Raw genomic sequence first — 14,773 nt, 5'->3', positions numbered from 1 at the left:
GCAGACTGCACGGGCCCTTGCTGCGAGGACCAGCTGATTTGCTGTAAGGCGTACTACCTTGGCCTGCTGGAAAACAAACGACTCCGGCACCGCTGCAGATTGTTTCACTGACTGCCACATGCCTTTGGCAATCTGGCTTCCAAAGATGACTTCTACATGAGAGAACAATCACACTGTCCCTGACAGTCAAGACAACTGAAGCAATAAACTTCTAAAGCAATAGGTACAAAAAGTGCTAAGGGAAAAACTGCCCTGCCGTGGTCTAGGAAACAAGAATGCTGCTGCTCAATGCATTGCCATGTAAACAACTCTGTGGAATTGGACTTGTCCCAGTTTTAACCTAAGCAGCCGTTTCCCTGACAAGGCCATGGGGGCCAGCAGCAAATGGCTCGCAATATCCGTCCTGATGACCATCTTTCTCCTAAACGCATGCAGGCAGAAATGACCGCAGATGCCAGAAGCTAATAAAAACCTCTTTGACATTCTACAACAGCTGGACATCTGTAACACAACCAAAAGAAAATAAACGTAATACTACATGTGAGTACTCACAAACATCCACCCGCCTGTCACCAAATTTCGGTTCCGGGGCACTAAGATGAATCAAAAAACAGTTGGATAGAAACCGAACAGCACACTTCTGTTAGCATTAAGGCAGGAAGTCTTTATTAGCAATTCCAGAAAGCACAGAGGATATTTCCAGCGTAACAGCTTCAAAGATGACACAATTCAGACTCCACGCTAGTTCCACAGATACTGCACGCTCAGCAGTAACACACAAGATGATAAACACAGACAGACCCCCGTGTCCCTCCAGGTCCCTATGCTCTCCGAGACGGATACTGAAGATTTCCAGGCTTCTATTCCAGGTTCGCTTCTAGTCCATACGATTCTTTGAGCATTGTGACGGTCAATCCAGCAGCCTTCAACTTCATCCAGGTGTCTTCCTAAGTCACCCTCTATAAAAGCTTTCTTCATTCACAAATGCTCAATAGCAGAATGCCAAGTATAAGCCCTGTGTTCATGCCAAAATCGTAACATAGACACACTCACTCAACAGGCATTTTTATTACAACATAAGATGCAACGAGAAATCTCCTAACTCGCAGAGCCAGGATAACAATGGTTACATATTTTAAAACATAACATACAAACATCAATTACATTGCAAGAAAGATGGGTGGAATTCCAAGACATTAACACATTGCCCCACCCTACTGTCATGGTCCTAAAGAAGCAGTGTGGTTCTCTGGTCAGCGTTGGATGAAGGTGATCAGCATACCTTGCTGAGAGCTTCCAACTTCAGAAGGTCAGGCTTGCATTGTGTCACAACAGCAACTTCTCTTCCTTATGCTCAGCAAGGGCAGCTGTGCCTCCTTCTGTTCATGGGACTGCATATTCAGTCACAAAGAGCAACTCCGCTGACCTTCAATGAACCTTCCATTGTGTCATCAGCTCTGTGTCCTTATCTTCCTTGTACTCACGAACCTCACGTTCCACTACTTTCTGTGTTCCTTCCCAACTTGGCACATACTATGAGGTCCAGATTTACACTTTCCTTGATACAATCCACCCTTTTCTATATGTTATGCAAAGGCTTTTGCTTTCGGTGCCCAACTGTCAAGTAATGTGTTCCAGAACTATTTCCCCATTTCTACCTGATATTTCACACGGTACCTCTTCTAGGTGGAGCGCTCATCTAGCATTTTTCAACAGCACCAGAAAGAACCTCACACCTATGCAGGTTATCACAATGAGGATCATCAGTACAACTACAACTGATCACTTAAGCCACACAAGTTAGGCAGCCAGTTACAAAGCTTATTCCACATATCCACGATTCCAGCAGAAGAGTCATGTAAGGAGACTTGGTGTGGCTCTTAAATGCCTCTCCAAATTGCCTATAAACCACTCTCTATGTGTACATTTCGGTTCATGTAAGTGCAGTGACTTCGGTTAATAATCATACAGACCCCCCTCATGCCTTTGCGGTAAGAAAGTCAAGGGCCATTCTACTCTGCAAGACTGATTTACTACAGCGTGAGATCTCTGTCTGAAGACCCTGGATGGCTTCTAAACTTAGGTTCTCAATTCTTTCCATAGTGACTGATACATTCACAACTGCTTGTTCCAGTTCAGTGACTCTGACAACTGAAAGTATCCATCAAACAAAACTATGGAATCCCATAGTCCTTTCAACTAGTGGAGTATTCTCTCTCAGTCTATAGCTGCATAGCTCTTAAAAATCCTCATGGTGGCTCTATGCAAGTGTAGATACTTGTGTGAGGCATCAGATAACCTGCTATGCATGTCCCAGCCCAATTCAATGGGAGAATTTTACATGCGTATCTATTTCCACACATCCACCAATACGCAAAGGGGAGCTGACAGAGTTTTTGCCTATGCTTCATTGATGCAGTCCCCATGCCCGCTACAGCTAATATATCTTTATCTCCAAACCACAATGTATTGCTAGTGGCCCTAGGATCACGGTAACTGCCTTGATGCCATTGAGCAGTCTCATTACATCTCATAAGCATCCCAAAATTACCATATTTGCAACAACACCCTACACCTGACAGGTTCCTGCACCCAAAGTTTATATGGTTTGCACTGTTGTCATTCCTGTCTATAAAAATGGTCCAGGTATCAGTAATAATGACAAAATCAACTCAATGACCTTACTCTGATTTTCATCCACTCAGTTACAATTTCCACCGTTTTCCATCTGATTTGTTACATAATTCAGTATTGTTCAATTTAGTGCAACTGCTGTGTAAATTGGCACACTTCCTACACTTCTTGGGAGAGCCATACAAACCCAACAGTCTGAAACACTAAAACCTTCAGCAAGATTTTCAATTAGCTTTACATACCTATTTTCTGGCCAAGCTAAAGCAACAGTTAAAACTATAGAAGACAGAAAAATATTAAGAAAATTATTTTCTTAACATAAGTTTCAGAGCTCTCTTGGGGGTAGAGGTCTGCTGAAGTTTTGAGGCCTTCTTTGCCCTGCAGCAAGGCATCCGTGAAAGCAGCTCCTAAATTCAGATTGCCAGGTAGGTGTTGACAAATAGTCAAAATAGTCCTTCCCGCTTCGACTAAGACAGTGGATCTGAAAGAAATGTAATATACACATAACAGACTGGAAAAATATCATGTAACAATCCATCAAGGCCTCAGACACAACTCCCCAAAACCGCTATTTCTATTCCCCAAATCTGCCTCTGCAGGCTTATCAAACATTCAGTTAGTACTGAATGCGTGAAACTCACAGAAACAAAAAAGAAAATCTCTGCATGATGGCAAGAAATGCTGTTCAGCCATGAAGGAAAAACCAATCCAAAGTTTCATGTCAGCAAACCAAGGCACTGACAACCCATCACTACTTCAGAGCCCTAACCAATTTAGTGTGAGGACAAACGTGGTGAGCATGGGAAAAGCTGGACTACTGTTGCCTTCTGCAACTGTGATGTTAACCTCCTGTGTTAGCCCTAGTGTGCACTGACCAATTACCTGATCAGGGCCAAATGACTGCAGATGTACACCAATATGATGAGCAGTAAAATGGCATCTATTCACTACTAAGCACAGCTTATATACCTTTACTTAAGCTATCGTGCCCTGTCCTGATTCGTCCATACTAGATCTTAACACCTTACCACAGTTCCTTATTTGGCTCCTATTGTCTCCATATTCCTTTGCCTTATCTTGTTTACTTCGTTAGCAAGGACAGTCTGTCTGAGCACAACAGCACCCTTTCACTATGCTTAGGGAGAGGCCTATCCTGTATAGCACATATCCCCGCAAAGCGCCTACTACAACAGACTACATTGGGGAATATTTGGAATTTGGGCCAAAGGGCACACAGAGTAATCACTTATCCCTTTCCAAGCATCAGTGCACAACCAATGCACAAACACAAAAAGACTTGTAAGCCCCATCGAATCCAGTAGTGGGGTCTCCAATCCAACAAGAAAAGAAGAAAAATTGACATGTGGTACTGAACAACATGGGTTAGGATGAAATAAATGTAATACCAGACACCCCAAGTCATACAGGACACTCACACGATAGCTGGAGTGGAGCCTACATCTTCATTTTCCATCACACTTGGTCAAAGAACATCAGTTTACATTTCACTCAGTGTATCTCCAAAGAGGCATTGACAGGCAACATGAAACACAAGAAAACAGAGAAGAGTAACACTGCATAACAAGAAACGTTACTGAACCTAAAAAAAAAAAAAAAAACACCACTATGTTGACAGGGAGGAACAGAAGGCACTGACATCCAGCAGTACTGGAGAGCCCTAAGCTAGCTGGTGCGGGGACAGACCGGGTGAGTGCTGGTCAAGCTGGAGATGGACTCCATCAGGGAATATTTGGACTTGGCGAGCCCTGGGAGATGGCAAAGCGCCGGGCACCAAGGAGAGAGAAGGAACGTGCTGCCGGTGGATGCGAGAGGCAGCGCCAGCGGGGCGTCCCCTGCTTCAAGGGGCACTTCTCCTGTCTCACCCAGGGCAGCCTCTCTCCCCATTTCTTTTGGTTGGATTCTGAAGGCTTTGATCCGTTGGCACACCACATCTGCCTGGCCAGAGCGAGACACGGAGGCCAAGGGGACCTCCTGCTTGGAAATAGAGAATGGGAAAGGTGGTGTCAAGCAAGAGGAACACCCTTGGAAAGCCCAGTGAGCACAAGGGAAAACCAACAAGTCCATAGGACCTCAACAAGCACGGGAACAACCTCAAGGGACACCAGAGCTTGCCAGACAGAGGAAGGAATAGATATTGGCATCCCACCTATGGGTGTGGGTTCCTGCTGAGTCCACCAAGAGCCTCAGTAGAGTCCTTGAACTGCTTAGGAGGGTCACAACTCTCCAGTGCCACCTGTTGGACACAAGAAAAAGTAAGTAGAGATTACCTTCTAGTAAGGATGCAGGAATCACTCACCCCTTTCCAAGGATCAGGGCACATCCAACACTGCAATCAAGGAGGTCAGGAAAGGCATCACCATGTGGTGGATAAGTCTCCAATACTAGAAGGAAAGAAACTTTCATATTAGGTACTGAACCAAATGGCTTACAAAAAAAAAAAAAAAAAAAAACCAACAACACAGAGGTCAAGCTAGAAACCCCAAGTCATAGGAAACACTCACTGCAAGCCTGTTTTGGAGCTTACCACTTCATTTTCCATCTCACTTGGTCAAACCTTACCAGAAATCATTTGGTTTATTGCAGACTGAGGATGTATCAATAGGCAGCCCAGAAAAAAAATAAAAACTAAGACAGACATCGCATAACAGCAGGAAAACATTCTGAATCTGAAGATAAGAGAACAAACCCATGTTCTCTGGGATCAGCAGAGGGTACGGAGATCCCATCAGAACTGGGGAGCCCTAAAGATGGGTAAAGGAAGAACACCCGGTGACAGCAAGGTGAGCACAAGCGACAACCAACACCAAGCCCGTAGGACCTCTGCAAGCGTGGGAACGACCTCAGGGGTCAGCAGAGCTTGCCAGACAGAGGAAGGAGTGCATCTTGGCGTCCATCTCTGGCTGTGGGTTCCTGCTGCGTCCACCAAATGCCTCAATAGAGTCCTTGCAGCACCCCGGACAACTGCACTTCTCCACTGCAACCTGTTCCACACAGCACAAGACAAGTAGAGATTACCTTCTGGTCAGGGTGAAGGAATCACTTACCCCTTAACCAATGCTGAGGTCACATCCAACTCTGCAAACTGGGGAGAGAAGAACAGGCAACGCCATCTGACAGCAGAGTCTCCTATCCTAGAATCAAAGTTAAAACCCTCAATAGTAGTACTGAACAACACAGGTTAGGGAGGAACGCAAGTCATTCTAAGAACCCCAAGGCACGCACAGCATTCACCAGCAGCCTGTTCTGGTGCCTGCCTCTTCTCTTGGCATCGTGCTTGGTCAACGCAGAGCAGTCTGCATTTGGGTCACTGAAACTCCACCAAGGCAACAACGGGCTACATGGAAGACAAGAAGAGAGAGAAGAGAAACACTCCATACCTGTAGCAAACACTCTGGAACCCAAAAGGCAAAGAACTGAGCCATGCTGACTGGGAGTGACAGAAGGCACCGACAGCCAGCAATGCTGGGGAGCCTTTAGCCAGCTGGTGCGGGGACAGACCGGGTGAGTGTTGGTCAAGCTGGAGATGGACTCCATCAGGGAATATTTGGACTTGGCGAGCCCTGGGAGATGGCAAAGCGCCGGGCACCAAGGAGAGAGAAGGAACGTGCTGCCGGTGGATGCGAGAGGCAGCGCCAGCGGAGCGTCCCCCGCTTCAAGGGGCACTTCTCCTGTCTCACCCAGGGCAGCCTCTCTCCTCAGCTGTTCTTTTGCTCAGGGTCTGGACTCCACGTACCGTTGGCACACCACATCTGCCTGGCCAGAGCGAGACACGGAGGCCAAGGGGACCTCCTGCTTGGAAATAGAGAATGGGAAAAATATTATAAGGCAACAGCACCCGGTGAAAGCCAAGTGAGCACAAGGCACAACCTACACCAAACCCATAGGACCTCTGCAAGCGTGGGTACGACCTCAGGGGTCAGCAGAGCTTGCCAGACAGAGGAAGGAGTGCATCTTGGCGTCCACCTATGGCTCTGCACTCCTGTTCTATCCACCTAGATCCTCAGTAGACTTTTTGCGCTGAGCAGAAGGCCACAGTTCTCCACCATCACCTGTTGAACACAGACTACATTCTGGTAATGATGAAGGAATCACTTAGCCCTTTCCAAGCGTGCAGGCACTTCCAACGCTGTCACCCAGGGAGGTCAGGAAGTGCAACAGCATCTGGTGCTGGTGTCCCCAATCCTAGAAGGAAAAAAGAATCCTTCACACACAGTAATGAACAAAATGGGGTAGGGAGGAGTAGCGGGCATCCCAGAAAACCCCAAATGAAACACAGCCCTCACCAGAATTTTGCTTAGGAGCCTACCTCTTCCTTTCCCACCACACATGGCCTAACCTAAATAGATTGCATTTGGGTCATCGTAGATCCAACCAAGTGTACATTTCCAGCCTGTAAAACAAAAGGAAGAAAAACACATCACAAAAGCATGAAATGGTACAGAACCTGAAAATAAAAGAACAAATTGAAGTACTCTGGGATCAACAGAAGGCACGGAGATCCCATCAGAACGGGGGACCCCTATGATGGACAAAGGAAGAACACCCGGTGACAGCAAGGTGAGCACAAGCGACAACCTACACCAAGCCCGTAGGACCTCTGCAAGTATGGAAACAACCTCAGGGGTCAGCAGAGCTTGCCAGACAGAGGAAGGAGCAGATCTTGGCATCCATCTGTGCGTGCGGGTTCCTGCGGCATCCACCAAGAGCCTCAGTAGAGCCCTTGCACCGCTTGGGAGGGTCACAACTCTCCACTGCCACCTGATGGACACAAGACAAGGTAAGTAATGACCACCTTCTGAAAACGAAATACAGCTCTCTAACTCCTTCCCAAGGATCAGGGCACGTCCAATGCTGCAACCCGGGGAGGTCAGGAATGACAACGGCTCCTGGTGGTGGAGTCTCCCGTCCTGGAAGAAAAGAAGAAACCTTCAGGTTTGGCACTGAACAACACGGGTTAGTAAGAAAGAAGGGGCATTCTAGGAATCCCAAGTCATGCACAGCACTCACCAGCAGCCTGCTTTCAAGCCTAGCTCTTCTTTTGGCATCACACTTGGTCAACACAGAGCAGTCTGCATTTGGGTCACTGAAACTCCACCGAGGCAACAACGGGCTACATGGAAGACAAGAAGAGAGAGAAGAGAAACACTCCATACCTGTAGCAAACACTCTGGAACCCAAAAGGCAAAGAACTGAGCCATGCTGACTGGGAGTGACAGAAGGCACCGACAGCCAGCCATGCTGGGGAGCCTTTAGCCAGCTGGTGCGGGGACAGATCGGGTGAGTGCTGGTCAAGCTGGAGATGGACTCCATCAGGGAATATTTGGACTTGGTGAGCCCTGGGAGATGGCAAAGTGCCAGGCACCAAGGAGAGAGAAGGAATGTGCTGCCGGTGGATGCGAGAGGCAGCGCCAGCGGAGCGTCCCCCGCTTCAAGGGGCACTTCTCCTGTCTCACCCAGGGCAGCCTCTCTCCTCAGTTGTTGTTCTGCTCAGGGTCTGGACTCCACGTACCGTTGGCACACCACATCTGCCTGGCCAGAGCGAGACATGGAGGCCAAGGGGAGCTCCTGCTTGGAAATAGAGAATGGGAAAGGTGGTGTCAAGTAAGGAGAACACCCTTGGAAAGCCCAGTGAGCACAAGTAGAAACTGACACCAATTCAATCGAATGGCCAGAAGAGCAAAAACACTCTCTGAGAGCAAAAGAGCTTGCCCGACAGACACGATCAAGTGTGGATGTTGGTGTCCACCACTGGCTGTGGCTTCCTGCTGGATCCACAAAGGCCCTCAGTGGAGTCCTCACACTGCTTGAAAGGTGTCCTGGTGTCCAGAACCTTCCACTCAACACTGAACCAAAAACAAGCAGATCAGCATCAAGCAAAGAAACAACAACAACAACTCAGCTCTTCCCAAGCCTCATCACTCACCCAACAAACAGCCAGAGCAACCCACAGGCACAGCCCCTTCCCCTTCAGCTGCCAGCCTTTAAATGAGCTCAGGGTGGGCTCTGGCCCCTCCCTATCCCAGCCCACAGGGGAATTGCTTCCACCTGTGCTCCCTGGGCTGTCCACACCCCCACCAGGTGCTCCATCACTGCCTCAGGCCCACACCTGACAGTTTAGAATCAGAAACATGAACAGAATTAGAAACAGAAAGTGTATTGGAAAAAAATAGGTAATGAACTATGAAGAGCAGAAGAAATAGAACTAGTAAAAAAAAAAGGCAAAAGAATTGGAAAAGTATTTAGAAAAGTAAAAAGAATTGGAAAGAGAAAAAGACATAGCAGGAGAAAAAGAATTAGAAAAGTATTTAGAATAAGAAAGAGACAAAGAAAAAGTACGAAAAAGAAATAGAAAACAGACATATAAAAGAATAAGAAATGGAAAAAGGGGTTGGGAAAAAGAGAAAATAAAAAAATAGAAAATAACAGGAAACAGAATAGGAGTCAGAAAAGAAAAGGGGAAAAAAAAAGAAAAAAGAAAAAGAATGAGAAAAAAAACAGAAATAGAAAATAATATTAAGGAAAGGAAAAAATCAGAAAATAAAAAGTTAAAATTATTCATAAACCAAACAAATTGGGGGGTGAGGGGGCGAGGCTTCCCCGGTGAGGAGGGCAAGGCCAATGTGCTTTAATATTGTTATCATTAAATTAGCTGGGCAGTTACATTTTGGTAGGTATGTGAATATTTTAAAAATAAATAAATAAATAAAACACACATCACAAAAGCATGAAATGGTACAGAACCTGAAAATAAAAGAACAAATTGAAGTACTCTGGGATCAACAGAAGGCACGGAGATCCCATCAGAACTGGGGAGCCCTAAAGATGGGTAAAGGAAGAACACCCGGTGACAGCAAGGTGAGCACAAGCGACAACCAACACCAAGCCCGTAGGACCTCTGCAAGTGTGGGAACGACCTCAGGGGTCAGCAGAGCTTGCCAGACAGAGGAAGGAGTGCATCTTGGCGTCCATCTCTGGCTACGGGTTCCTGCTGCGTCCACCAAATGCCTCAATAGAGTCCTTGCAGCACCCCGGACAACTGCACTTCTCCACTGCAACCTGTTCCACACAGCACAAGACAAGTAGAGATTACCTTCTGGTCAGGGTGAAGGAATCACTTACCCCTTAACCAATGCTGAGGTCACATCCAACTCTGCAAACTGGGGAGAGAAGAACAGGCAATGCCATCTGACAGCAGAGTCTCCTATCCTAGAATCAAAGTTAAAACCCTCAATAGTAGCACTGAACAACACAGGTTAGGGAGGAACGCAAGTCATTCTAAGAACCCCAAGGCACGCACAGCATTCACCAGCAGCCTGTTCTGGTGCCTGCCTCTTCTCTTGGCATCGTGCTTGGTCAACGCAGAGCAGTCTGCATTTGGGTCACTGAAACTCCACCAAGGCAACAACGGGCTACATGGAAGACAAGAAGAGAGAGAAGAGAAACACTCCATACCTGTAGCAAACACTCTGGAACCCAAAAGGCAAAGAACTGAGCCATGCTGACTGGGAGTGACAGAAGGCACCGACAGCCAGCAATGCTGGGGAGCCTTTAGCCAGCTGGTGCAGGGACAGACCGGGTGAGTGCTGGTCAAGCTGGAGATGGACTCCATCAGGGAATATTTGGACTTGGCGAGCCCTGGGAGATGGCAAAGCGCCGGGCACCAAGGAGAGAGAAGGAACGTGCTGCCGGTGGATGCGAGAGGCAGCGCCAGCGGGGCGTCCCCTGCTTCAAGGGGCACTTCTCCTGTCTCACCCAGGGCAGCCTCTCTCCCCATTTCTTTTGGTTGGATTCTGAAGGCTTTGATCCGTTGGCACACCACATCTGCCTGGCCAGAGCGAGACACGGAGGCCAAGGGGACCTCCTGCTTGGAAATAGAGAATGGGAAAGGTGGTGTCAAGCAAGAGGAACACCCTTGGAAAGCCCAGTGAGCACAAGGGAAAACCAACAAGTCCATAGGACCTCAACAAGCACGGGAACAACCTCAAGGGACACCAGAGCTTGCCAGACAGAGGAAGGAATAGATATTGGCATCCCACCTATGGGTGTGGGTTCCTGCTGAGTCCACCAAGAGCCTCAGTAGAGTCCTTGAACTGCTTAGGAGGGTCACAACTCTCCAGTGCCACCTGTTGGACACAAGAAAAAGTAAGTAGAGATTACCTTCTAGTAAGGATGCAGGAATCACTCACCCCTTTCCAAGGATCAGGGCACATCCAACACTGCAATCAAGGAGGTCAGGAAAGGCATCACCATGTGGTGGATAAGTCTCCAATACTAGAAGGAAAGAAACTTTCATATTAGGTACTGAACCAAATGGCTTACAAAAAAAAAAAAAAAAAAAACCAACAACACAGAGGTCAAGCTAGAAACCCCAAGTCATAGGAAACACTCACTGCAAGCCTGTTTTGGAGCTTACCACTTCATTTTCCATCTCACTTGGTCAAACCTTACCAGAAATCATTTGGTTTATTGCAGACTGAGGATGTATCAATAGGCAGCCCAGAAAAAAAATAAAAACTAAGACAGACATCGCATAACAGCAGGAAAACATTCTGAATCTGAAGATAAGAGAACAAACCCATGTTCTCTGGGATCAGCAGAGGGTACGGAGATCCCATCAGAACTGGGGAGCCCTAAAGATGGGTAAAGGAAGAACACCCGGTGACAGCAAGGTGAGCACAAGCGACAACCAACACCAAGCCCGTAGGACCTCTGCAAGCGTGGGAACGACCTCAGGGGTCAGCAGAGCTTGCCAGACAGAGGAAGGAGTGCATCTTGGCGTCCATCTCTGGCTGTGGGTTCCTGCTGCGTCCACCAAATGCCTCAATAGAGTCCTTGCAGCACCCCGGACAACTGCACTTCTCCACTGCAACCTGTTCCACACAGCACAAGACAAGTAGAGATTACCTTCTGGTCAGGGTGAAGGAATCACTTACCCCTTAACCAATGCTGAGGTCACATCCAACTCTGCAAACTGGGGAGAGAAGAACAGGCAACGCCATCTGACAGCAGAGTCTCCTATCCTAGAATCAAAGTTAAAACCCTCAATAGTAGTACTGAACAACACAGGTTAGGGAGGAACGCAAGTCATTCTAAGAACCCCAAGGCACGCACAGCATTCACCAGCAGCCTGTTCTGGTGCCTGCCTCTTCTCTTGGCATCGTGCTTGGTCAACGCAGAGCAGTCTGCATTTGGGTCACTGAAACTCCACCAAGGCAACAACGGGCTACATGGAAGACAAGAAGAGAGAGAAGAGAAACACTCCATACCTGTAGCAAACACTCTGGAACCCAAAAGGCAAAGAACTGAGCCATGCTGACTGGGAGTGACAGAAGGCACCGACAGCCAGCAATGCTGGGGAGCCTTTAGCCAGCTGGTGCGGGGACAGACCGGGTGAGTGTTGGTCAAGCTGGAGATGGACTCCATCAGGGAATATTTGGACTTGGCGAGCCCTGGGAGATGGCAAAGCGCCGGGCACCAAGGAGAGAGAAGGAACGTGCTGCCGGTGGATGCGAGAGGCAGCGCCAGCGGAGCGTCCCCCGCTTCAAGGGGCACTTCTCCTGTCTCACCCAGGGCAGCCTCTCTCCTCAGCTGTTCTTTTGCTCAGGGTCTGGACTCCACGTACCGTTGGCACACCACATCTGCCTGGCCAGAGCGAGACACGGAGGCCAAGGGGACCTCCTGCTTGGAAATAGAGAATGGGAAAAATATTATAAGGCAACAGCACCCGGTGAAAGCCAAGTGAGCACAAGGCACAACCTACACCAAACCCATAGGACCTCTGCAAGCGTGGGTACGACCTCAGGGGTCAGCAGAGCTTGCCAGACAGAGGAAGGAGTGCATCTTGGCGTCCACCTATGGCTCTGCACTCCTGTTCTATCCACCTAGATCCTCAGTAGACTTTTTGCGCTGAGCAGAAGGCCACAGTTCTCCACCATCACCTGTTGAACACAGACTACATTCTGGTAATGATGAAGGAATCACTTAGCCCTTTCCAAGCGTGCAGGCACTTCCAACGCTGTCACCCAGGGAGGTCAGGAAGTGCAACAGCATCTGGTGCTGGTGTCCCCAATCCTAGAAGGAAAAAAGAATCCTTCACACACAGTAATGAACAAAATGGGGTAGGGAGGAGTAGCGGGCATCCCAGAAAACCCCAAATGAAACACAGCCCTCACCAGAATTTTGCTTAGGAGCCTACCTCTTCCTTTCCCACCACACATGGCCTAACCTAAATAGATTGCATTTGGGTCATCGTAGATCCAACCAAGTGTACATTTCCAGCCTGTAAAACAAAAGGAAGAAAAACACATCACAAAAGCATGAAATGGTACAGAACCTGAAAATAAAAGAACAAATTGAAGTACTCTGGGATCAACAGAAGGCACGGAGATCCCATCAGAACGGGGGACCCCTATGATGGACAAAGGAAGAACACCCGGTGACAGCAAGGTGAGCACAAGCGACAACCTACACCAAGCCCGTAGGACCTCTGCAAGTATGGAAACAACCTCAGGGGTCAGCAGAGCTTGCCAGACAGAGGAAGGAGCAGATCTTGGCATCCATCTGTGCGTGCGGGTTCCTGCGGCATCCACCAAGAGCCTCAGTAGAGCCCTTGCACCGCTTGGGAGGGTCACAACTCTCCACTGCCACCTGATGGACACAAGACAAGGTAAGTAATGACCACCTTCTGAAAACGAAATACAGCTCTCTAACTCCTTCCCAAGGATCAGGGCACGTCCAATGCTGCAACCCGGGGAGGTCAGGAATGACAACGGCTCCTGGTGGTGGAGTCTCCCGTCCTGGAAGAAAAGAAGAAACCTTCAGGTTTGGCACTGAACAACACGGGTTAGTAAGAAAGAAGGGGCATTCTAGGAATCCCAAGTCATGCACAGCACTCACCAGCAGCCTGCTTTCAAGCCTAGCTCTTCTTTTGGCATCACACTTGGTCAACACAGAGCAGTCTGCATTTGGGTCACTGAAACTCCACCGAGGCAACAACGGGCTACATGGAAGACAAGAAGAGAGAGAAGAGAAACACTCCATACCTGTAGCAAACACTCTGGAACCCAAAAGGCAAAGAACTGAGCCACGCTGACTGGGAGTGACAGAAGGCACCGACAGCCAGCCATGCTGGGGAGCCTTTAGCCAGCTGGTGCGGGGACAGATCGGGTGAGTGCTGGTCAAGCTGGAGATGGACTCCATCAGGGAATATTTGGACTTGGTGAGCCCTGGGAGATGGCAAAGTGCCAGGCACCAAGGAGAGAGAAGGAATGTGCTGCCGGTGGATGCGAGAGGCAGCGCCAGCGGAGCGTCCCCCGCTTCAAGGGGCACTTCTCCTGTCTCACCCAGGGCAGCCTCTCTCCTCAGTTGTTGTTCTGCTCAGGGTCTGGACTCCACGTACCGTTGGCACACCACATCTGCCTGGCCAGAGCGAGACATGGAGGCCAAGGGGAGCTCCTGCTTGGAAATAGAGAATGGGAAAGGTGGTGTCAAGTAAGGAGAACACCCTTGGAAAGCCCAGTGAGCACAAGTAGAAACTGACACCAATTCAATCGAATGGCCAGAAGAGCAAAAACACTCTCTGAGAGCAAAAGAGCTTGCCCGACAGACACGATCAAGTGTGGATGTTGGTGTCCACCACTGGCTGTGGCTTCCTGCTGGATCCACAAAGGCCCTCAGTGGAGTCCTCACACTGCTTGAAAGGTGTCCTGGTGTCCAGAACCTTCCACTCAACACTGAACCAAAAACAAGCAGATCAGCATCAAGCAAAGAAACAACAACAACAACTCAGCTCTTCCCAAGCCTCATCACTCACCCAACAAACAGCCAGAGCAACCCACAGGCACAGCCCCTTCCCCTTCAGCTGCCAGCCTTTAAATGAGCTCAGGGTGGGCTCTGGCCCCTCCCTATCCCAGCCCACAGGGGAATTGCTTCCACCTGTGCTCCCTGGGCTGTCCACACCCCCACCAGGTGCTCCATCACTGCCTCAGGCCCACACCTGACAGTTTAGAATCAGAAACATGAACAGAATTAGAAACAGAAAGTGTATTGGAAAAAAATAGGTAATGAACTATGAAGAGCAGAAGAAATAGAACTAGTAAAAAAAAAAGGCAAAAGAATT

General features: G+C 48.5%; 2 long non-coding RNA genes across 2 annotated transcripts; both read right to left on the bottom strand.

The window, feature by feature from the left end:
• Positions 1-642: 642 nt before the first annotated feature.
• Positions 643-8,615, bottom strand: LOC121107174. The gene is made up of 5 exons (XR_006931741.1): positions 8,579-8,615; positions 7,663-8,498; positions 5,157-7,562; positions 4,071-5,036; positions 643-3,115 (listed from the first exon to the last, which is right to left on the bottom strand). It is a non-coding gene; the product is annotated as an uncharacterized LOC121107174 (long non-coding RNA).
• Positions 8,616-9,485: 870 nt separating this feature from the next.
• LOC121107176 lies at positions 9,486-14,504 on the bottom strand. Its single transcript, XR_006931742.1, has 4 exons — positions 14,468-14,504; positions 13,552-14,387; positions 11,046-13,451; positions 9,486-10,926 (listed from the first exon to the last, which is right to left on the bottom strand). It is a non-coding gene; the product is annotated as an uncharacterized LOC121107176 (long non-coding RNA).
• Positions 14,505-14,773: the final 269 nt, after the last annotated feature.

Source organism: Gallus gallus, chromosome 18, assembly GCF_016699485.2.
Source record: "Gallus gallus isolate bGalGal1 chromosome 18, bGalGal1.mat.broiler.GRCg7b, whole genome shotgun sequence".
In the NCBI taxonomy this organism is placed as follows: Eukaryota; Metazoa; Chordata; class Aves; order Galliformes; family Phasianidae; genus Gallus; species Gallus gallus.
The sequence above is the reverse complement of the archived record's forward strand: the minus strand, read 5'-3'. Positions and strand labels throughout refer to the sequence as shown.